The sequence below is a fragment of the Leucopleurus acutus genome, assembly GCF_964270905.1.
Source record: "Leucopleurus acutus genome assembly, chromosome: 6".
NCBI classification, from domain to species: Eukaryota; Metazoa; Chordata; class Mammalia; order Artiodactyla; family Delphinidae; genus Leucopleurus; species Leucopleurus acutus.
In genome coordinates this window covers 78,497,899-78,522,133 of record NC_139149.1, presented here as the reverse complement: position 1 = coordinate 78,522,133, position 24,235 = coordinate 78,497,899, and the positions used below count along the sequence as shown (strand labels likewise).

The following is a 24,235-nucleotide window of genomic DNA, read 5'->3' as shown; positions in this document are numbered from 1 at the left end:
CAGAATTCCAAGGATAAAAATTACACACTCTATTATTATTTTATGTCACATACTGAAACTATGATTAAGGTTTGTCTCCTATGTTTTATTCTTTAAAACTATCTTAATAGCATTAAGAACCATGAAATAACTTTTACAATATAGATAATATTTTAGTGAATTTTATTCTATTTCCTCTTTTTAAAAAATTTTTATTTATTTTTATTTTTGGCTGCATTGGGTCTTCATTGCTGCATGTGGGCTTTCTCTAGTTGTGGCGAGCAGGGGCTACTCTTTGTTGTGGTGCGCGGGCTTCTCACTGCGGTGGCTTCTCTTGTTGCGGAGCACAGGCTTCAGTAGTCGTGGCTTGCGGGCTCTAGAGCGCAGCCTCAGTAGCTGTGGCGCACGGGCTTAGTTGCTCCGCGGCATGTGGGATCTTCCCGGACCAGGGCTCAAACCCGTGTCCCCTGCAATGGTAGGCGGATTCTTAACCACTGTGCCACCAGGGAAGCCCTATTTCCTTTTGGTAAATAGACCATATTTAGAATATTTCTTACTCTGAAGAAAATTATAATAACTTGTTTCTCAAACTTTTTTCCTTTCAGTTTCAAATAAAATATATGTATACACAAGAATGTGGCCATTTGAAAAGTAACAAGTTGTTAACCATAAAATTGTACAGTGATTTTCAAAGCATCTATTTTGTAATTATTATTTAAAATTTGAATTCATATTTTTAAAAGCATTTTGATTGTAGAGACACAGCCTGATACCCTTGCTGCTACTTCCTTTTGAGAAATAGTTATAACAATTACCCTGTTACCTTTGTAATGATATACATTGAAAACTCCTGAAGAGCCAGTAGTAGGGTGATCACACACCCTGTTTGCCTGGCACTGACACAGGCCACACATATTCTCCGATGTAATGTTTAATAGTGCACTTTCAAAATGATCAGTTTAGATGATAAATTATACAGTTGCTCAAGGCGGTTCTATTTGCAGCAAGTTTTAGTTGCCAGTCTTTGTTCTCCATCATCCATATTAAAGGGTTTACTTTTTATACCTATTAGCTTATCAATGCTTTCTTTAAAATCTATTTAACATTTAGAGGAAAATCAAATAAAAGTTCTTGCAATCACCAGTGACTCACTGTTTTTCTCTGACTTTCAAGGGAATTAGCCCTTATAATTCTCTGCTTATGAACACCTGAGGAATCAGTATGAAGCGTTAATTGGGTAAAGCTTAATGGTAAACACACCCTGAAAGGAAATATAGAGAAAAACAAGAGGTCATTATTTTTTAGCAGGTTTTCAAAGAATGTGGTCTAAAAAATCCAATTCATATCTGTGTGGACTAGACAAGTACTGAGCTGCAGTACCTTTAAATAATAATAATTAATAAAATAAAGGCATGTGGATGAATTTTTAATAATGTAAAATATGATCTGAAAGAAAATTATACCTTCAGGATATGAAAAAATGACCAAGGAAAATAAAGCAAACTAAGCAATATATCTTTACCCGTATTTTTCTTCCCACATGTATTCTCAAGCATATGTTTAGTACCAATCCAAGTCTGAAATGTGTGTTTACATTTAATTTATCTATGTTTCCCTTTGGGAAGATACATATTTAAATAATTTTCATATATGTATAATATCACTGTATTCAACACTCTCATTATATTCTTTAAATTATAATTTTCTTATCTTTAATTATATTCAATAAGTATTAGACGAATACCTACTATATGACTAATTTCTCAGAACATTGAGAAAATAAATATTAATTTGACCAAATTAAAACACACAGAGGCACCAGACTAGTGCTTATATAAACTCATTTGATATATCATTTTGTAACCAAAATGTCAAAAATAATACTTCAGTTGGTGTCATGAAATGAATAGTGTATCAATTTTCTCTTATGTCAGTGAGACAAACAAGAAGCAATGATGAAAACTTTTGGCTTTCATCAGCTCAGTTCTTTCCTACAACAGAGGGAATACTTTATCTAATGCAAAATTCATTGTTTATCAGCATCTGACTTATCTTTAGTAGTTTCTTATTCCCAACTCTCAATGCTCCTGTTTTTGAAGACTAATCAGTAAAGAGTATGAATTTACTAATCACATTTCATAATTTAGTAGTCAGATTTGTCAATCACAGCCTACAATACTGATGACAGTTTAAATCAGAGACACTTAGTCTTTTAAGACATACCATTATGAATTAGATTCAGTAATTTTTATTGTTCAGTTGCTAGGTAATGTCTTAAAACTTTCAGCAGTGTTAGGTTCATATATGGAAAGTGAACATATTAATAACTTCTAGGCACTAATTACACATGAATATTAATACACATGAATCCTAATTATATATGAATACTATTATAGAATTGTTTATTAAAATGAAGTTTACATTTTTCAGTTAGTAATTATTTAGTTTAATGTAACATTATTGAACCCATGTGCAAAACATGATACATTATGTATCGTAAGACAGAAGGGTTAAAACCATCAAATTTTTAAAAGTGGACACTTTTATTCAGTATACTGCACAATGCAACATTTCATAATGAAAAGTAAAATGTAATAAAAATCTATGTATCTACTTAGGATCTCAAGTATGTTTTACAGTTAAAATATAGCTGAAGGCATTCCAGTATGGAAAAAATCCGAAGTATTCATGGAGAGTCAAAATACACTTTTGAAAACTGTGTGTGTGTGCTTGTGTGTGTGTGTGTGTGTGTGTGTGTGTGAGGGTGTGTGTGTGTGTTGGTTAGAGAGGGAAAGAGTATATTTAAAGCAAATCCCAGTCATCATATAACCTTACGATTTTTGCATATATTTCAAAATGCATCTATGAATCTGATAATGCCTTCAGTAAGTAATAATTACCAGCAGGTCATTCACATCTAACCAGATTAACAAAATTGTCTTATAATCATTCTATATTTAAATTATCCCATTTGTCTCAAAAAATCACTTTACAGTTGGTTTCTTTCAATCCAGATTTAACAAAGTACACACATAGCATTTGATAGTTATTTATGATGTTAGTTTTATTCTATAATGATCCTCCTTCCATTTTATATACAACTGACTTTTTTTTAAAAAGAGAACAGGCCAATTTCCTGTATAATATTGCTCATTCTGGGCTTGACTGATTGCTTTCTTGTTATGCTGTAGACTTGTTCTTCTACTCCAAGTGTTTCCTGTAAACTAATATTTAGATTCAGATGTTTACATAAAGAATCAATTTCAGTATGTGGAAATAATGCATACATGGTACCGTGTATGCCCTATTGTGCTAAGACATGAGGCATGGTTCATGGTTATCCTGTTTTCAGCAATGCTGAAATTGATCAGTTCATTCATTAGATGTCAATCATTGTTTTCTTTTATTAAATTAACATACAGTTTTAGTATTTATTAATGAGTATTGCATAGATATATTATTTCATGAGGGCTTATAGAGTGATGACTTTATCATTCCTTTTGTACCTATTGACTGGACTTATTTTGTAAAGAGCTTTTCTTCTCAACTATTTGATCATATTGGAATTGACAAAGGAAGGGCATGATACTTTTTTCATTCTTTACCTTTATTTTTCAGTTTACTGAAATCTGCCTGTATCCTAACATTGTCAGGAAAGAAAAGAACAAGAATGATTTCAGTGCTTTGGCTTAGTTTCAGACTGGGTCTTTGTCCCTCAAAAAACTAATGCTGCCAGTTATCTAATTAACATTTTTAAGATTAACGTTAAAAACAAAATAACGGTGTTATAGAAAACAGCAAAGTAAGAGAAAGAAAATCTTATAATTTTGTTACTGTAATATAAATTCTATAGATTAGGACCTTTTAAAATTTATTGTTGATATGTTAAAAGCATCTGCCTAGTTTTAGTAATTGCTCAATAAATATTTGCTAAGTAAGCAAGACTTCATATAATTACCCTTAAAATGATCTGATAGTGAAGGCAACCATGGAGTTTTATTTACACACAAAGAAGGCATTTCACCATAATGGACTAAACCCAAGATTAATTGCATGGTCTCCTTCTTACCCCAGAATTACTTAATTGCAAAGAAATATGTGGATAATATAATGTCTTATATGTTAAGATAGGCTCATTACCTGGATATTCAGAAACATCACAATGATTTAATGAATTTTCATTTCTCTTTCAGTAGTTGGCATTATTCTAACAAATGTTATATTGAGATTATTGTTTTCCTTTAATTGCAGAAGAAACTTAAAAAATTTTATTCATGCCCAATTTTAAATGACATTTAGTTCATAATGTGTACTGTCAATTTGCTGACCTTTGATATTTAGTAGGAAATCCCTAAGCTTAAAAATGCATGTACCTAACATTAACATTCTCTAACCATTGATTCTCAATTTCACATTTCTGAAGTAGTTAAATGTTTTACATTTCTTTATGTAGGAAAGATGGCTACATTTAGGAGGTATAGATTTATCCTGCATATGTAGAGATATGGCATTCTTTTTATTTTTTATATAGCATAGGTTTTACTATTATTTTTATTGTTGGTGAAGTTCTTGTATGTTTTGTTTTGTTTAAACCAAAGACAACATTTTACTCTTAGAGAAAACATCCAGTGAATTAAAAAACTGAGGAGAAAATCTTTGGCAAACCCTAGCATATATTTATTTAGGGTTTATTACTAGAATTAAAAATGTATAGGCACAAATATATGTGTTTTAAGACTTCTTTAGCAAAGCACACTCATGACATAAATATGACAAACTATGCTTCTAATGTGTATATTTGGAGATTCTCTGAATGCTTAAGTTAGTAAATGCTCCACACATTTACACAGGTCAGTTACAGTGCAGGTATTCAGTAATAGAGAATGCATTAAATGCTGTTCCACATATTGGCATTGAGATGGCCAGATTTATATTTCAAAAAAAGCATTTTTAAATACTATGAGCAAAATAATTATTGTCTTAGAAGTTCCCTAAGGAGTTTAATAGTAACAATACTTATTGTACACTAATGTGCTGAGCATTTTATCAGCACTCCATATATGTTGTTTGTGTCAATCCTCAAAACAATTGTATTAAATAGTAGCTTTTATCCCCATTTTACAGGTCAAATGTCTAAGGCTAAGTGAAATTAAATTATATTCTTAATATCCTAGAGATTTTAAGATTCAAAGTGGTAAAACTGGGCTCTGCACTTCTGTAAGCACTGTGGATTTCTCAACAGTGATCTTTTTATTTTATTTTTATTATTTTGGCCACTCTGCACAGCCTTATGGGATCTTAGTTCCGCGAACAGAGATTGAACCCGGGCCACGGCAGTGAAGGTGCTGAGCCTTAACCACTGGATCGCCAGGGAATTCCCTCAACAGTGATTTTTGTATGTTTGAAAAACTATTCATCAGAACCATGATGAGGTATATACAGGTGTATACCTCACACCTGTCAGGATGGCTAATATCAAAAAAACAGCTGACAAGTGTTGGTGAGGATGGAGAGAAATTGAAACCTTTGCACACTGTTTATGGGAATTTGAAATGGTGTAGCCACTATGGAAAACAGTATAGAGGTTCCCCCCCAAAATTAAAAATGGAACTACAATATAATCCAGTAATCTCATTTCTGGGTATTTATCAAAAAGAATTGGAATCATGATCACAAAGAGGTATTAGCACTGCTATGTTCATTGAAACAGTATTCACTAAAACTAAAATGTGGAAACAACTGAAATATTCATCATTAGATGAATGGATAAAGAAAATGTGCTATATACATATCATGGAATACTACTCAGCCTAAAAGAGAAAGAAATTCTGCAATATGTGACAACGTGGATGAACCTGGAGGACATTATGCCAAGTGAAAAAAGCCAGTCACAAAGACAAATACTGCAGGATTTCCCTTGTATAAGGTATCCCAAGCAGTCAGATTCATAGAATCAAAAAGTAGAGCGGTGGTTGCCAGGGGCTAGGGGGAGGAGGAGAGGGGAGCTAGTAATCCCTGGGTATAAAGTTTCAGTTAAGCAAGATGAATAAATTCTAGCAATTTTTATACAACATTGTACTATAGTCAACAATAATGAACTGCACACTTAAAAATTTAAGAGAGTACATCTCATGTTCTTATCACACAAAAATAGACTATTTAGAGATTCACTTTTTTCAGTATTAAGTTGTAAATTATTAAAATTATAGCAAAAACATTTTAAGCCTTTAAGTTAAGCATACAGATTTTATTTTGTTTATACGTTTAGAAAGTATTAATAATTACTTTTTGTAAGCTTTGAGCAATGTCTCATCCCATTTACAAACTTAATTAAATATCTTCAATTTTTTTTTTTAAAGAAGATGCTGGGGGTAGGAATTTATTAATAATTTATTTATTTTTGCTGTGTTGGGTCTTCGTTTCTGTGTGAGGGCTTTCTCTAGTTGTGGCAAGCGGGGGCCACTCTTCATCGCGGTGCGTGGGCCTCTCACTATTGCAGCCTCTCTTGTTGTGGAGCACAGGCTCCAGATGCGCAGGGTCAGTAGTTGTGTCTCACGGGACTAGTTGCTCCGTGGCATGTGGGATCCTCCCAGACCAGGGCTCGAACCCGTGTCCCCTGCATTAGCATGCAGATTCTCAACCACTGCACCACCAGGGAAGCCCCAAATATTTTAACTGCATTTTAAAATGGAATATATTTGATTCCCTTCATAAGTACTTCAATTGTCTCACTTATCAAACAAAAGTTTTCTGAATAATAAAGTCTTTAATGTTTTATAACTTAAATATGTAAATATGAGAGAATTAAAATTCTCAAATGCTCTAATACTGTACAAACTTTGTAGTATTTCAATTTGAAATTAAAAGCATGAATTGCTTGATTACACTCTTTAAACTGAAGCTATAAGGTTGTCACTCCAATAGACAAAATTCATTGCACACACATAAAAAACCACTAATTGCTTCTTAAGTAAAATATTAATGTTATGTTATTGATTTTTTAAAACTAAACTCTACACTGAATTATGAATTTTCCTCAGTGAAAAAATGTTTAGTTTACCATCTTTATTATCTAAGGTTCCTGAAGACTAGATATTTTGGGCCTTGCATGAAACTTGAACCTGCAGACATCCAGAGCAACTTCTCTTACTGTCAATCAAGAAAGCTGTTATACCTGCCTGAGTAATTATGGGAGTGACTTTTTCAGTATGCTTGAAGTTAATACAGACCAGGGATGTTGACTGGGATGCTTACCAGAATTGTGTTGGTGACATCATTTTATTTTATAAATAAAATCTTATTTATAGAGTTCCTTGTTAATTAATCCATAGCACAGAAGAGAGATTCACGTAGTTTAACTCCTGATATTCAGAATATACACATTACTTGATCCTTTTTTACCTGTAGAATCAGCTACTCCTACCAAATTTGATTATTAAACTGGAATTTGAAATTCTCTGGCTAAGATATATACATACTTTTTCTTTTTTGCCTTCATATTCAAAAAGCATTTGAACTGGATGGTATCTTAATAAATGTAAGAATATTTTCTGTCCAATGATAAAGACTTTGAAATTTATATATTCTTGCATTCTTTCCTGTTCATTAGATACAACTATTACAGATATTTAAAAAGTAATCAGTTTGAGTTTTGGCTATCTTACATAGCTTTGTCAAACAGTGGTTCAATTTATAAAGATAATGCTACTAACACATGAGGCATTATTTCTACAGATTATGAGAAAATTTTAAGTTTCCATTGAATCTCAGAATATTGTTTGTTGTGAAAACATTGTCCTTGTATTTTGTATTTGAGCAGTGCCTATCTCTAGGCAATATTTTCAACAGTTTACTTTGAGGTCAAATGCATTCTCTTAAGTTTGTAACAATAACTTACACTTTGGGATATTTTTTTGCGTTGCACTGATTTGATGCCAAATATGTGCTCCTCAATTGAATTTTTGTACTACAGTAATTCTCTAACTGCAAGAACTTTTGTATAAAATATCTTGAGATAAATCATGGAAACTTAGAATGAGAAGAAAGGGCTAGAGGAGAAAAGCGGAAAGTTGAAGGAATAGATATTTTTAAATAATATCTCCTGTATGGCATGCACTAAACTAGATTCTTAGTAAATTTATCTCATTTAATTTTCATAGCAGTGCTTCATGGAGGTTATGATGATATGGATGATTCACATGAAAAAAACAAACAAACAACTTTAGCTAAGTTTGTCTCCAAGGAAAAGTGCTCCCCTACTGGAGCCAAACTTTTGCAGCACCACTTTAGAGATGATCTATAGTCCCAACTCTTTTTTTTTTAATAGAGAATTGAACTTAGTCCCACAGAAGTAAACTGTCTTGTGCAGATTCATTTTCTATCAGGAGCACACCCCAGTGTTCTGGGAATCATGTGACACTTTTTGCTTTCTATCACATTGGCCCTTTCACCCCCTCAGTAAGTTTTTTTGGGTTTTTTTTAGTATTAAATTTAAAAAAGATTCACATAATGGGAGTCCCTGCCTTGATACATAGTTCAGCAAGTATTTAAACCTTTTCTTAAACAAGAACTCACTAAGCAAGAAAACCTGTAATTGAACAATAGTAGCTTCTCCCACAATCTGAAACAAATAACTCCTAAAATTGTTTTAATTTGGAGTAGGGATAGGTATACTTACTAGATTAAATATCAGCTATCCTTAATGAATATCCCAGGGAACTGAAGGGGAGTTAAAAACCTCTGATAACAGAGTCCTCTACAGTAAATAAACTCTGCAATGAGGACAGTGAATGAAGGTTTATCTTAGCATTCTTTTAGGTGTGATATCTTGGCATTTATGTTGTTGTTGTTTTCTGTAAAAAACATGGAGCAGAAATGTTATCACTTGATTGTTTTAAAAGTCATCTATATTTTATTAAATACTTCTTAGTGAAGTTTGCCCAAAAGTTTGAGCTGCCATTAAACAAAATTAAATGTATTTAAAATTAGTAACTTTTAATAAAATGAACATAGTGTTAAACTATGGTTTAGTCTGGTCAGTACTTTAGAATTCTGAGCATTTGAATTTTTAATAGTACATTTAATGAAATTGTGGTTGCTCATATAACATTCTTAAAAATTAGAAGTACCGTAGTTCCTGAAACTCGGGAGGGAGCGTAAATTTTTTGAAGCTGGCTTTGGGTAAATATTAAGTCATTAGACATCATCTATTAGAAACCCCTGAAATGGAGCACCATGGCATGCTGTTTCATAGCATACTGATAAATTTTATTAGCATCACACTAAAAACAACCCCCAGAAAAGCATTTCCTTAAGTCTCTAAGATAGTTATTTGCCTTTGACTTTTTTGTTTGTTTTGATATGAGAAAGGTTCAGCAACCATAATATTACAGATCACATTCTTAGGATTAACTTTTTTTTAGGAGGGTAATTTGTTTTGAGCATTTTACATAGTTGTGAAAAAAATACTGCTGTTCTCTGCATTCAAAACTCCAGCTGATGACAATGAAACTACTCATGTACATTGAGGACAGTATGTTGGATTGAGTATCTAAATTCTTTATATCCCTTATAAATTTGTTTTACTTATGAGTAACTGAAAAGTTACTGGAAAACCATTCACCATTGCTGAGCTGTCACTTGATTATCCTGAACTTAGTAATATTGTAAAAGAAGCATAAAATAGCAAGATGGGAGGGGGAAAGAGGTTAAAAAAAGAACAGTAGTAAAAACTGCAGTTCAGGGTATTAATCGTGTTGAATTGTGTGTTTCTGACAGCTAATAAACCAATAATAAATGTGCTCTCTAAAATTGCATGTGTATCATGATCTGAACCCTCAGTCTAATTCAGGGTCATTGGATTTTACAATCTCATAAGCTTCCAGGACTTTGCCTAGCACATCAAAACAATTGCTTAATGTGTAATATATTCTACAGCTAGCCATCTGCTTACCCTCTTGACCTTTCAAATTTTATAAAAATCCAAGCCCATAATTTCTCACTTCGTGAACCACCAGATTTTTGGAATATGTTATATTCCAGGGTTACTTTATCTTTTTATGAAGCCAAAGAGACTTAATATATTGGATAATATTTGGCAGCAACATGCCTTTTCCATTGAAATGGTTATGAGAGCAATCACTAGAGTTAATAAGATTTAGGCTATTTCTATGCACTATGTAGTGAGAGATGCTCATTTAAACAAGGGTCCTAACTGCAGGATTCTTAAACTAAACAGTAGTACAGACTACAGTAATGATGCTAAAAATAGTTGAGAAACAAGAAAAAATGATTCCAAAATATTTATTTGCATTGATAATATGACTTTATATTTACATGAAGAGAATATTATTTTTATATTTGTGGTTTAGTCCGTGAACAATTTACTTAATCATGTGGTCCTCGTCGCCCCGCACCGCCGCACAGCAGGAGGTGAGCAGCAGCGAGCAGTTTCATCTGCCGCTCCCCATGCCCCCGTCGCTGGCATTACCACCTGAACCATCCCCCACCACCCCTGTCCGTGGAGAAATTATCTTCCAGGAAACCAGTCCCTGGTGCCAGAAAGGTTGGGGACCGTTGATTTAACTCACTTACATGAGTGACAGAGCTGGGGGAGATCCCAGAGCTTCTAATTCCTTGTTCAAAACTCCTAGTGTGTACTGACCATGACCTAGCTCTTAGTCTTGAGAAGACAGTGGGGAGGGGGCAGACAAATGTCTAATTAACAGAAATCTAGGTGTTAAGGGATCTTTAATCTTTAGTGATTTCCCCAAGAATCCTCTTTCATCACTTATGACAGTCATATATTTTGATAGAAGATTTGGGGGTCCAAGAAGGATCAAGAAATAACGAGGACTTGCTCACTTCCCTGCCCAGCTTCTTTCTCTCCTCTCTCTCATCTTCTTTTCCCAGAAGAGCCATGGCACTTCTCCCATTACATTAAACAATGTAGTTCTCTCACATTCTGGTCCCCTCCAAATTTAATTTTTTCTTTATGTAAGCTTATAAGGAATTTCTTCTGACCAAATATAATATTTAGCTTCAAGGAAATGCCAGGAAGTGATCAAATCTGAGGGATCTGAAATCAGATAGCTTAGGTTCAAATCCCAGTTTCACCACTTGCTTGCTGTGTAATAAAAGAATACCTATATGGTAGCTTGCCCCTGCCCTCTGTGAAATACTGATAATAGTAGTATATAACCTTATATTATAAATCTTAAAATTTCATATTTTCCTGCTACCTCAACATCCCCACAAACAAGTTGTGAGCGCCCCACCCAGGTGACAGGTACACCAGAATGATAAGGCTGGCCCCTGTCACAAGTTACCCTTCTTGCCCTCATCTGACTGTGACCTAGTGTCATTCAAATGCACCAATGAAATCTCCTCACATCTTTTGCTTGTGTTCTCCAACCTGACCTCTATTAAGGAACTTGCCCACAGGTTCTGAAGCCCACTCTTTGGTGTTCCCAGGGGGTCATGGGTGACTCTGTCTCTCTAGAATCTGTGAGCATAATAAACATTGTTTCCCTATGCTTCTCATGTGGCCCTTCTTGTGGCCACACTTAGCTGATCATTTCATGAAAGAATACTGAACACACTTCATAGGGACTTTGCAAAGATTATCTCTCTCTCTCTCTCTCTTACTCTCTCTCCATATATATATATATATATATATATATATATGGTGTAAAAACTGTCTTTACTTCATTATGAAACTGGTGACTTAACTCAAAGAATGTCAGATAAATAAAATGGATAGAAACCATTTATTGAATGACTACTAAGTATTTTATATGATAGTTTATGTGAATTATTTCACAACTGTTAAAATATTGTTCTTCTGACATTTTCCAAGTATGGATGCATTGTCACCAATGAATTATATATATCAAAGAATAGGTCAACTTATGTAACATCTGTATATTATTTTATTATCTGGCTTTGGAAATCAAATATAGAGACTGAGGTTGATAATTAGAGAGAGACTTCAAATTGGTCTAGGTTGATGCATGAAGGGCAGGTAAGACATATCCCATCAATTTTCCACTTATTACTCTATGATCTATCTGTATTCTGGATTGAAAAGTCTCCACTGAGATTTGCAAAGACATGATCATGACTCTGCCCATTCCAAAATTGAGAATTATAAGATGTGGTCTTCTTTACTTCCTTTCTTCCTTCCTCTTTCATTCTCTCCTTTACTCTTTCCCTCTTTACATTAATCCAAATTGCTTTTCTCAAGAAAAGCATTGAACAAATTTTGGGAGGTTGAGAAATAACATAAAATTCTTTCTCAAGCAATTCCAATTCTGTCAACCATTACACTATTTCAATCATTTAAAAGAAAATTCTTTAAACACTTAGTAAGCATAAAAGTGAACAACCTCCAGGGAACTTCAAATATTCAATCTGTTATCATGATAGTCTCATAGAATTATAAGATCTGATACCTATTCTGAATTGACATGGTGTATTATTTATCCTTTTTTAAAAAAGTGTCTTCTTTACAAAGCTATCTGTCAATTGCAGTTGGCTCTGGCCTCTAAAGTATGAAAAATTCTATAATTGCAAAGCACTTACAAAGATTTAGAATGATTTCTCACAGCAAAGGGAAGCAGCATTTAATTGAAGCAGTGGAGCAAAACTGAGAAAATCATTCATATTTCAGCAACTGAAAAACAGGATTAAAATAGTGCTTATTACCATTTCTAACTAGCATTTTCTAACTCACACATATACACACACATGCGCGCACACACTCATACAGGGAATACGTGGAGACATGTAGACCTAGCACTGCTTTCTGTTTTTGTTAAACTCATATTCCAAAGAATAAAGAACTGGATATTACTTGTCAATGTGCTTGGAGGAATACTGTACATCATATTACTGCTCTCCTGTTTTAGTATTTTTTTTCATTTGTTTAAAGATTCCCACTACTTCCATGTATTGTATTGATACAAGGCTAAGAGAACTACAAACCCAATTATTCTTGACAGGATTTGTAGTGACCAGGAAATACATCCACTGTGTACTTGCCAGATGTCAAGTTGCAACTCAGAAAATACAACATCTTCTGAGAAAAGGGAGTCCTGAGCTGAGGTACAGCATCCAGTTGTGTTCAGAGAGATGCATAAGCCATCACTGAAAATAGCCTTCCTTCATCCTCATGTAAATGAACATGTTCTACTTCTGATTACCTTAATATTCCACAATTACAGTGAAGCCATGGAGAGAAGGCACAGCATTGATCTTCAGCCAGGCATAAAATTATTCATTTTCTAATCAAGCTATACAAGACAGGAAAGTAAAAGGAGATAAACACATATTCTTCTATTGTTTTTTTTGTGTATCAGTGAGGAATAAAATATAAGATAAACCCATTTTCAAATAAATAACCCACATTTACTCATAACATCTCTCAAATGCCATAATGAAACCTAAACATCATAAAGAGGAATTACTTTCCTCTAATATGCCATCATATAAATAAGCCTTACATGATGTCACCAGATGGTAAAACAGTAAGATTTATAAATAATTCCCCTTTGCAAGACAAACGTATCCAAATGTTTGAACGCAATACTATATATAGTGTATTAGAATTCGGTGCACTACACTTTCATTTTGCCATTTTACATCTTTCTAAATCATGCTTTTAAAAAGTATATATTTGCTTTTTGCCTTCCTAATGCCAGAAATATTTGAGGGAGTTGATGCCTGTTAGTTTCATTCATTCATCTATTCATTCATTTAAATTTCCACATTATGCGCAAGGAAGAGCAAGAACTATTTCAAACAATTTCAATGTAATTATACATTATTTTTGTCTTTCTATTGTTTTGAATAGCCTCATCGGAGCTCTTCTAAAATCCCTAATAATCATAGTCTAGTAGTTTTCCTCAACTTTAAAGTTTAAATGAGAATATAATGAACAAAGCGAAGAAAAGAAAATGTTTTACGTGGAACACTATGCTATGTGTTTTAATATGTCATTTCATATAAACATGCCAACAAACTCACTAATTAAGAGTTTTTATTTTTAAATAAAAAAACTGAACCACCAAAAAATAAAGTAATTTGCACAAATTTACTATTACTATTTCAGGTACTGTTGTTTGTCCACCACTAAGTTCCAAAATGTAGTGGTTCAGGAGGGTTTTTGGACATACTGTTCCTTCAGATTAGAACAGTCTTTCTCCAGATCGTCCTAAGGTTGATGCTCTCATTTCTTTTTTAAAAAATTTTATTAAAATATAGTTGATATACAATGTTGTATTGGTTTCAAGTTTACAGCAGAATGATTCAGTTATACATATACATATATATATATTCTTTTTTAGATTCTGTTCCATTATAGGTTATTACAGGATGTTGAGTATAGTTCTCTGTGCTATATAGTAGGTCCTTGTTTTTTATCTATTTTATATACAGTAGTGTATATATTTTAATCCAAAATTCCTAATTTTTCCCTCCCCACCTTTCCCATTTGGTTACCATAAGTTTGTTTTCTATGTCTGTGAGTCAATTTCTGTTTTGTAAATAAGTTCATTTGTATCATTTTTTTCTAGATTCCACATATAAGCCATACCATATGAGATTTATTTTTCTCTGTCTGACTTACTTCACTTAGTGCGATAATCTCCAGGTCTATCCATGTTGCTGCAAATGGCATTATTTCATTCTTTTTTATGGCTGAGTAATATTCCATTGTGTACATATACCACATCTTCTTTCTCCATTCATCTGTTGATGGGCACTTAGGTTGCTTCCATGCCTTGGCATAATAGTGCTGCTATGAACATTGGGGTGCATGTATCTTTTTTTTTTTTTTTCTTTTTGCGGTATGCAGGCCTCTCACTGTTGTGGTCTCTCCTGTTGTGGAGCACAGGCTCCAGACGCGCAGACTCAGCGGCCATGGCTCACGGGCCCAGCTGCTCTGTGGCATGTGGGATCTTCCCGGACCGGGGCACGAACCCGTGTCTCCTGCATTGGCAGGCGGACTCTCAACCACTGCGCCACCAGGGAAGCCCTACATGTATCTTTTTGAATTAGAGTTTTCTCCAGATATATGCCCAGGAGTGGGATCCCTGGATCATACGGTAACTCTGATTTTAGTTTTTTAAGGAACCTTTGTACTATTCTCCATAATGGCTGCACCAATTTACATTCCCACCAACAGTGTAGGAGGGTTCCCTTTTCTTCACATTCTCTCAAGCATTTATTATTTGTAGACTTTTTGATGATGGCCATTCTGACCAGTGTGAGGTAATACCTCACTGTAGTTTTGATTTGCATTTCTCTAATAATTAGCCATGTTGAGCACCTTTTCATGGACTTCTTGGCTATCTGTATGTCTTCTTTGGAGAAGTGTCTATTTAGATCTTCTTCCCATTTTTGTATTGGGTTGTTTGTGTTTTTAACATTGAGCTGTATGAGCTGTTTGTATATTTTGGAAATTAATCCGCTGTCAGTTGCATCCTTTGCAAATATTTTCTCCCAGTCTGTAGGTTTTCTTTACATTTTATTTATGGCTTCCTTTGCTGTGCAAAAGCTTTTAAGTTTAATTAGATCCCATTTGTTTAGTTTTGCTTTTATTTCTGTTACTCTAGGGGATGGATCCTAAAAGATATTGCTGCAATTTATGTCAAAATGTGTTCTGCCTAAGTTTTCTTCTAGGAGTTTTATAGTATCGCATCTTACATTTAAGTCTTTAATCCATTTTGAGTTTATTTTTGTGTATATTGTTGAGAATGTTGTAATTTCATTCTTTTACATGTAGCTGTCCAGTTTTACCAGTACCACTTGTTGAAGAGACTGTCTTTTCTCCATTTTATATTCTTGCCTCCTTTGTCATAGATTAATTGACCATCAGTGTGTGGTTTTATTTCTGGGCTTTCTATCCTGTTACATTGATCTATATTTCTGTTTTTGTGCCAGTACCATATTGTTTTCATTATTGTAGTTTTGTAGTATAGTCTGAAGTCAGGGACTCTGATTCCTCCAGCTCAATTTTTCTTTTTCAAGATTGCTTTGGCTCTTCAGAGTCATTTGTGTCTCCATACAAATTAAAAAAATTTTTTGTTCTAGTTCTGTGAAAAATGCCATTGGTAATTTGAAGGGTATTGCATTGAATCTGTAGATTGTCTTGGATAGTATAAGTCATTTTGAGAATATTGATTCTTCCAATCCAAGAATATTGTATATTTTCCAACTGTTTGTGTCATCTTCAATTTCTTTCATCAGCATCTTATAGTTTTCAGAGTACAGGTCTTTTGCCTCCTTAGGTAGGTTTATTCTGAAATATTTTATTATTTTTGATGCTATGGTAAATGGGATTGTTTCTCTAATTTCTCTTTCTGCTATTTCATTGTTAGTGTATAGAAATGCAACAGATCTCTGTATATTAATTTTTTTTTTTTTTTTTTTTTGGTGGTACACGGGCCTGTCACTGTTGTGGCCTCTCCCTTTGCGGAGCACAGGCTCTGGACGCGCAGGCTCAGCGGCCATGGCTCATGGGCCCAGCCGCTCCGCGGCGTGTGGGATCTTCCCGGACCGGGGCACGAACCCGTGTCCCCTGCATCGGCAGGCGGACTCCCAACCAGTGCGCCACCAGGGAAGCCCCTGTATATTAATTTTTTATACTGCAACTTTACCAAATTCATTGATGAGGTCTAGTCATTTTTTGGTGGCCTCTTTAGGATTTTCTATGTATAGTATCATGTCATCTGCAAAAAGTGACAGTTTTACTACTTCTTTTTCAAATTGGATTCCTTTTATTTCTTTTTTTCTTCTCTGATTGCTGTGGCTAGGGACTTCCAAAACTATGTTGAATAAAAGTGGCGAGAGTTGGCATCCTTGTCTTGTATCTGATCTTAGAGGAAATCCTTTCAGCTTTTCACTGTTGAGTATGATGCTAGCTGTGGGTTTGTCATTTATGGCCTTTATTATGTTGAGGTGTATTCCCTCTATGCCCACTTTCTGGAGAGTTTTTATCATAAATGGATGTTGAATTTTATCAAAAGCTTTTTTTGCATCTGTTGAAATGACCATGTGGTTTTTATTCTTCTGTTTGTTAATGTGGTGTATCACATTGATTGATTTATGGATATTGGAAAGTCCTCACATCCCTGGGATAAATCCCTCTTGATCATGGTGTATGATTGTTTTAATGTATTGTTGGATTGGGTTTGATAGTATTTTTTGAGGATTTTTGCATCTATGTTCATCAGTGATGTTGGCCTGTTGTTTTCTTTTTTTGTGATTTTTGTTTAGTTTTGGTATCAGGTTGATGGTGACCTCATAGAATGAATTTGGGAGCATTCCTTCATCTGAAATTTTTTGGAATAGTTTCAGAAGGATAGGTGTTAACTCTTCTCTAAATGTTTGGTAGAATTCACCTGTGGAGCAATCTGGTCCTGGACTTTTGTTTGTTGGGAGTTTTTAAATTACTGATTCAATTTCAGTACTGGTAACTGGTATGTTCATATTCTCTGTTTCTTCCTGGTTCAGTCTTGGGAGATTGTACTTTTCTAAGAATTTGTCCATTTCTTCTAAGTTGTCCATTTTACTGGCATATAGTTGTTCGTAGCAATCTCTCATAATCCTTTGTATTTCTGTGGTGTCAGTTGTAACTTCTCCTTTTTCATTTCTGCTGTTATTGATTTGGGCCCCCTCATTTTTTTCTTGGTGAGTCTGGTTACTGAGGCTTGCTTTGTGGCCCAGCATGTGATCTATCCTGGAGAATAGGAAAAAAAAAATCAATGAAAGTAAAAGTTGGTAGAAAATTAATGTGAATTTTTGATGTACAAAATTTACATCAATTTTTTACCAACTTTTACTTTCATTGATTTCTTTTCTTTTTTTTTAGTCTCTATTTCATTTATTTCTGCACTGATCTTTATGATTTCTTTCCTTTTACTAACTTTGAGTTTTGTTTGTTCTTCTTTCTCTAGTTGCTTTAGGTGTAAAGTTAGGTTGTTTATCTGAGATTTTTCTTGTTTCCTGATGTAAGCTTCTATCACTATAAGCTTCACCGTTAGAACTGCTCTTTACTGCTTCCCATAAGTTTTGGGTCGTCATGTTTTTGTTTTCATTTGTCTCTAGGTATTTTTTTATTTCCTGTTTGATTTCTTCAGTGATCCATTGGTTGTTTAGTAGCATATTGTTTAGCCTCCAGGTGTTTGTGTTTTTGCAGTTTTTTTCTTGTAGTTGATTTCTAATCTCATAGTGTTGTGGTTGGAAAACATACTTGATATGATTTCAATTTTCTTAAAGTTACTGAGGCTTGCTTTGTGGCCCAGCATGTGATCTATCCTGGAGAATAGAAAAGAATGTGTATTCTGCTGCTTTCAAATGGAATTCTCTAAAATTTCAGTTAAATCCATCTGCTCTAATGTGTCATTTAAGACCTCTATTTCTTTATTAATGTTCTGTCTGGATGATCTGAACATTGGTGTAAGTAGGGTGTTAAGGTCCCCCACTATTATTTTGTTACTGTCAGTTTCTCCTTTTATGTCTGTTAACATTTGCCTTATATATTGAGGTGCTCCTATGTTGGGTGCATATATATTTACAATTTCTTATTCTCATTTCTTATTTCATTTAAGTCTGAGAAAATGTCATCTCTTTTCTGAACATCCTATCTGGACTAGCATGTCAGCTCAACTTCCTCACTTTCTGTATTATTATTTTGATCTTTTTCTTCATAGGACTTATAACTACATTAACTTATAGCATATGCTTGTTTTCTTATTACTATCAGTCTTTCTTGCTAGAACACAAGTTAAAGAAGAGTAGAACTATGTGACTTTTTCTGAAGGCTCTTCAGTGCATTGAATAGGATGGAGCATATCAAAGTGCAAAATTCATATTAAATATTTGTTGAATAAATGAACAAATCGATAAAGCAATGTTTAGATTAAATAATAATACCAAAAATGTGGGGAGAAGATAATTATTTGGAAATATACATAGAGAAAAGTTAAATAATCCAGATTTAGGAAATAAAAACTAGACAGCAAATGCACAGACCCCTTTCTCCAGCCCTCCTCTTTCTGAGGCCACAAGATGGCTTCTTTCTCCCTACTTGAGATTTCAAATTCCTATTAGAGAGAAACTGATTGGCTCAACCTTAGATCAGGTAACTATACCTGGATGAGACCACTCTAGCCAGCATGGCACAGTCACACAATATGGGCAATGTCACTGATAATACAGTTTCATATACTGTTGCTATTCCCAGGGATGAGAAAGTTTTGAGCTCAGCAGATAGCTAAGGAGACAACTACCACTTAATGCTAATCATAAGAAATAAACGGACTTTTAAAATTCCTGTATTTACAGTAGTTTTCATGTTCTAGTGATGAAATACTTTATCTTTCAGTTTGATATGATTTTAACAATTTCTCTATTAATATATATTTATTCTGGAAGATTTGAAGATCAGTCATTTATTGCTTAGTCACGATTTATTTGGATTAATTGAGATTGTCTTATTACATCAAAAATTTGAGGGAAGTGAATATTGTTAAAAAAAGAATTGATTGTATATTTTAGTATACCTTGTTGTTGTAAAGACAAAGAGAGAAAGCAGCTTTAGATAATAGAGGGTAATATGAGAAGTTCAACATCAAATGTATTTCATAAGTTAGAAGAACTATGTGAAGGTTTTTTTGTTTTTAAGTTTATTCAACTGAAATAGTTCACACACTCTTGACACCAATGTTTGAGAGTATTAGTTTCTCCATATCCTTCCCAGCATAGCTACATAAAGTTTAGTGTACAATAGAGGAAAAACTACTTACTTTAAATTTTGCAATAGCTCAACCAGTTTAGTTTTACTGTATGGCTCAACCTCTAGTTTTACTGTAAAATTGTAGAAAGTACAAAAAGACTGTGGAAATATTGATGAAAATTCACAAAGGCAAGGCACAATGTTATGTTGAAATGGTAGTTGAACGGGATAGAAATTGGACAGAAATGGGTTTTAATCTCTGACCTATCCATATGAGACTGAGCTTGGAAAATACTTATAAGTCTTGAAATACTTATGTGTAAAGTGAGAATAATTAGTCCACAGTGATATTTAAAATCATATGAGGTAATATATTAAAAATACCACAATTTTTTTTTTGTAAAAGACAGTTTAAATAAATGACAAAATTAGCTTTGGAAAAATACATGAGAAATTGATGTTGCTGGATGCCTCTGGGGAGAAGAACTGAATGAATTTTCCAAGAATGAGAAAAAGAATTTTTTGTATACCTTTGTATACTCTTTTGGTTATGAACCATGGGAATGTATAGCCAATACAAAGACGAATAAATGATGTTGAAAGCCAAATAAAATGTCCCCTTCTCTATCCTTCCTGATTCTTTAGAGAGACCACAAGTAAAAGAAATTTGACACATAGGTAAAATGTCTTAGCAGGTAAGACATTATGTTTTAAATATGTAAGCATTGAATAAAGTTAAATCATTTAGATTATAAAAATATTTTTTCATCTCCTCTATTTAGTCCCTTTTATTTGGGTTTAGGCTTAAAGTATTAAGACTGATTGTTAGTAAAAGCCATAGTCAACTGAAAATTGCCTATTTTTCACTTTTAATATATGTTAGACTACCTGAAAAGCATAAAAATACTAGGCAAAAGTATTTTTACTATATAAAATGTGCTTATTATATAAAATAGTAACTACCTGCTTTGTTCTTTATGTTTAATGAGTCTTGTGTTTAACCTATTTTTGTCTAATCTTTAGCACAAATATTCATTCAGCATTCAACGTTTTTCTAACAGTTTAGAAAATTAAGAAAAACAAATATTAAACATGTTCATGTTTATTCAGCAGCAGACACCCAGTGCTCTATTCCTGTTAAATGGCTTATCCGTGTAGTAATCAGATTGCTTTTGAAAGGTAAAAGTGCCAAATACTCAGGTTAGTCTTCGTATGTTAAATAATGTGTTCTAGCCTGCAAACTATTTCTTCCTATGCCAAATAACTCAAAAACAATTATTCACAATGATTATGCAGGGAAATTATTTTAGGATATTGTTAACTGAAGCTCAATAATACTTTTAATTATAAAATAACCTCTCATACCTGTGCAGTGCTTTACACTTTCACATGTTATCATCTGATTTGATTTATCTTTAAATGGCATATGGCTCTTTAACAAAGACAATAGTGATTCAGTTTCTTCCCAGGGCTGAACATGGCATAAGATAAAAATAAAATTTGACGTGAACAAAGCATGTAATCCAGCAGGATATGGAGTTTAAAACAGATCTTTTTTTTCCCATTGAAAATCAAATTTGCCACAGACATCGTAATGCCCAAAGGATAATGCTAGAAATGCTATGCAGAGTTAAAAATTATGTCTGTGTTTTGCTGGCACTTATGTTCAAGTATAGTTGTCTCATCACATTTTAAAACGGGCAAAATTCCATTTTGACAGATGGACAAAAGCAGTAAATGCCAACTTTCAGTGTGTCAGAATCATGTACAAAAGGCTTGCTTAGAAGGCCAAGAGAATGAAAATGTTCTAAAATTCATCTATTCTGCTATTAAAAATAAAACACTGCTACTTCAGTTAAGTCTTGTGGCATTTAGGATTACCAGTTAATCACACCTTCAACATTATGGCAATTATGAATAACCACAATAACAAAAATTGCATTGATTTGATAAATCCAGGGATGGCGTAAGATGCTTCAGAAAGTAGAGAGCATTACAAAGGAAAGTCTAGAAACAAATTGAAAGGGATGCTGAGAAAGGGATAAAAGCATTAAAGGTATTGTTAGAGACCTTGGCCTTTAAAGACTTATTCAGTCTTGAGATTCAGAGACTATATTACTTTTTTCTCCTGTGCAGTTTTGTAGACACTAAGTAGAGCAAAATGATACTACATACAATCCCTAAAATTATTTTGTATTGTAAAAATGCAAATGGCAATTTCAATTTATTTTAGGCTTTTATTCAAAAAATAGGCATCAGCTGATTTTTATATTAAGAATATATATTCCTTGGGGAGATTTTTAAAATGGATAAATTAATGCATAAAAAAGTCAAAAGTTGGGTTAATGTTAGGTTGTAGCATTTTTGACTAAATTTTTTTTGACTAAATTGCAAGCTATTTGATTAAGAATAGTAAATCAAGCATTTCACCATCCCAGGTGTGTTAGTTTTTGTTTTTGCTTTTCTCCCTATGGCTGAAGTAACAAGTCACTACAAACAAGGGTTGAAAATAACAGAAATTTATTGTCTTACAGTTCTGAAGGTTAGATGTTGCACACAGATCTCACTGGGCTAAAATCAAAATACTGGCGGAGTTGCGTTCTTTCCTGGGAGCGCTAGGAAAGAATCAATTTCCTTGTTTTTTCCAGCTTCTAGAGATTGCTCCAATTAGTTAAATCGTGCCCCCTAACTCCATCTTCAAAGCCAGCAACTTTACATCTCTCTTATTGTTCTTCTATAGTCACATCTGCCTCTGACTCTCTTTTTCTGCTTCCCTCTTATAGTTTTAAGTATCCTGTGATTACATTGGACCTTCCTAGATAATCCAAGAAAATGTCTCTAATTTAAAGCCAGCTGATTAGCAACCTTATGTCCGTCTTCAATCTTAATTCCTCTTTACTGTGTAATTTAGCATATTCATATGTTCCATGGATTAGTATGTGAACATTTTTTGTAAAGGTAGTTACTATTGTACCTATCACAGTGTGCCCTCTAGGCTGCAAAAATGCATGTCTATCCTACATGAAAAATACATTCACCTCTCATCAAGATCTCCAAAAAGTCTCAACCCATTAGAGCATCAACTCAAAGTGCAAAATCTCAATTTAATCACAGCAGTTAAAAAAGTCCCAAATTTTATCAGCTAAATCATCTGAATTAGATAGATTTGGATGAGGCTTTGTGTGTAATTCATTCTGGAGCAAAATTCTTTTCCATCTGTGGACCTGGGAAACAAGAAAATAAGCTATCTATTCCTAGAATACAATAGTAAGAAAGAAATAGGAGTAATGGTAGATATTTCTGTTCAAAAAAAGGTGAAAATGGGGCTTCCCTGGTGGCTCAGTTGTTGAGAGTCCGCCTGCCGATGCAGGGGACGTTGGTTCGTGCCCCGGTCCAGGGGGACCCCACATGCCGTGGAGCGGCTGGGCCCGTGAGCCATGGCTGCTGAGCCTGCGCATCCGGGGTCTGTGCTCCGCAAGGGGAGAGACCGCAACAGTGAGAGGCCTGCGTACCGCAAAAAATAATAATAATAATAATTTAAAAAGGTGAAAATGGAAGGAAAAAAGGAAACATTAGTGCCAAGCATTATCAAAATCAAGCTGGGTAAACTCCATTAGGTTTTAAGGCCTGTGAATAGGTGGTGCCACTCTGCACTCCAGGCCCATGACTCCACTCACTGAGTCATCCTTTTATTTTCATTAAAAATCACATGTTTGCAGCTGAGTAGTTTTATCAGACTTGCCTTTAGACATCTGAAAGTACAACAGCCTTTTTTTCTTTTTTTAATAAATGTATTTATTTATTTATTGTTGGCTGAGTTGGGTCTTCATTGCTGTGCATAGGCTTTATCTAGTTGTGGTGAGTGGGGGCTCCTCTTTGTTGTGGTGCGCGGGCTTCTCGTTGCGGTGGCTTCTCTTGTTGCGGAGCACAGGCTCTAGGCGCATGGGCTTCAGTAGTTGCATCACGCAGGCTCAGTAGTTGTGGCTTGCAGGCTCTCGAGTGCAGGCTCAGTAGTTGTGGCACACGGGCTTAGTTGCCTCGCAGCATGTGTGATCTTCCCAGACCAGGGATTGAACCCGTGTCCCCTGCATTGGCAGGTGGATTCTTAACCACTGTGCCACCAGGGAAGTCCTCAACAGCCTTTTTTTATTTCACATACTCTCTCTGTCCTTTCAGGTCCAAAATGCAGTGTTTCTTCTAGTTTAAAATTCTCAAGAATTTTGTGGGTCTCCTGTGTATGTCAGAGAAATTCACTCCATTGGGGAAGAGATCCCTCCACAGATTTTTCTTAAATAACCTCATATCTATTTTTGTCTTCTGCTGAGATGGCTCAGGGGATCTATTCATAACATACTTAATATCTTCTGATTGCTTTTTCTGCAACTAAATACTCTGACCTTTTGTTCTTTCTGAAGTGCTAAATTTGAAAAAGATTGTGAGGAATTTGGCTACAAGCCGAAAACCTATTGGGATCTTTTGGGTCCAACTATAGACAATTGCAGGGCAGCCTTCATGAGA

General features: G+C 34.2%; 1 pseudogene across 1 annotated transcript in view; it reads left to right on the top strand.

The window, feature by feature from the left end:
- The first annotated feature begins 10,371 nt into the window (after positions 1-10,371).
- LOC309963288 (3-ketoacyl-CoA thiolase, mitochondrial-like) overlaps positions 10,372-24,235 on the top strand; it is a 50,461-nt pseudogene continuing 36,597 nt past the window's right edge. The window contains exon 1 of the transcript in view: positions 10,372-10,532. The product of the transcript in view is annotated as a 3-ketoacyl-CoA thiolase, mitochondrial-like (transcript). The remainder of the gene's footprint in view (positions 10,533-24,235) is intronic.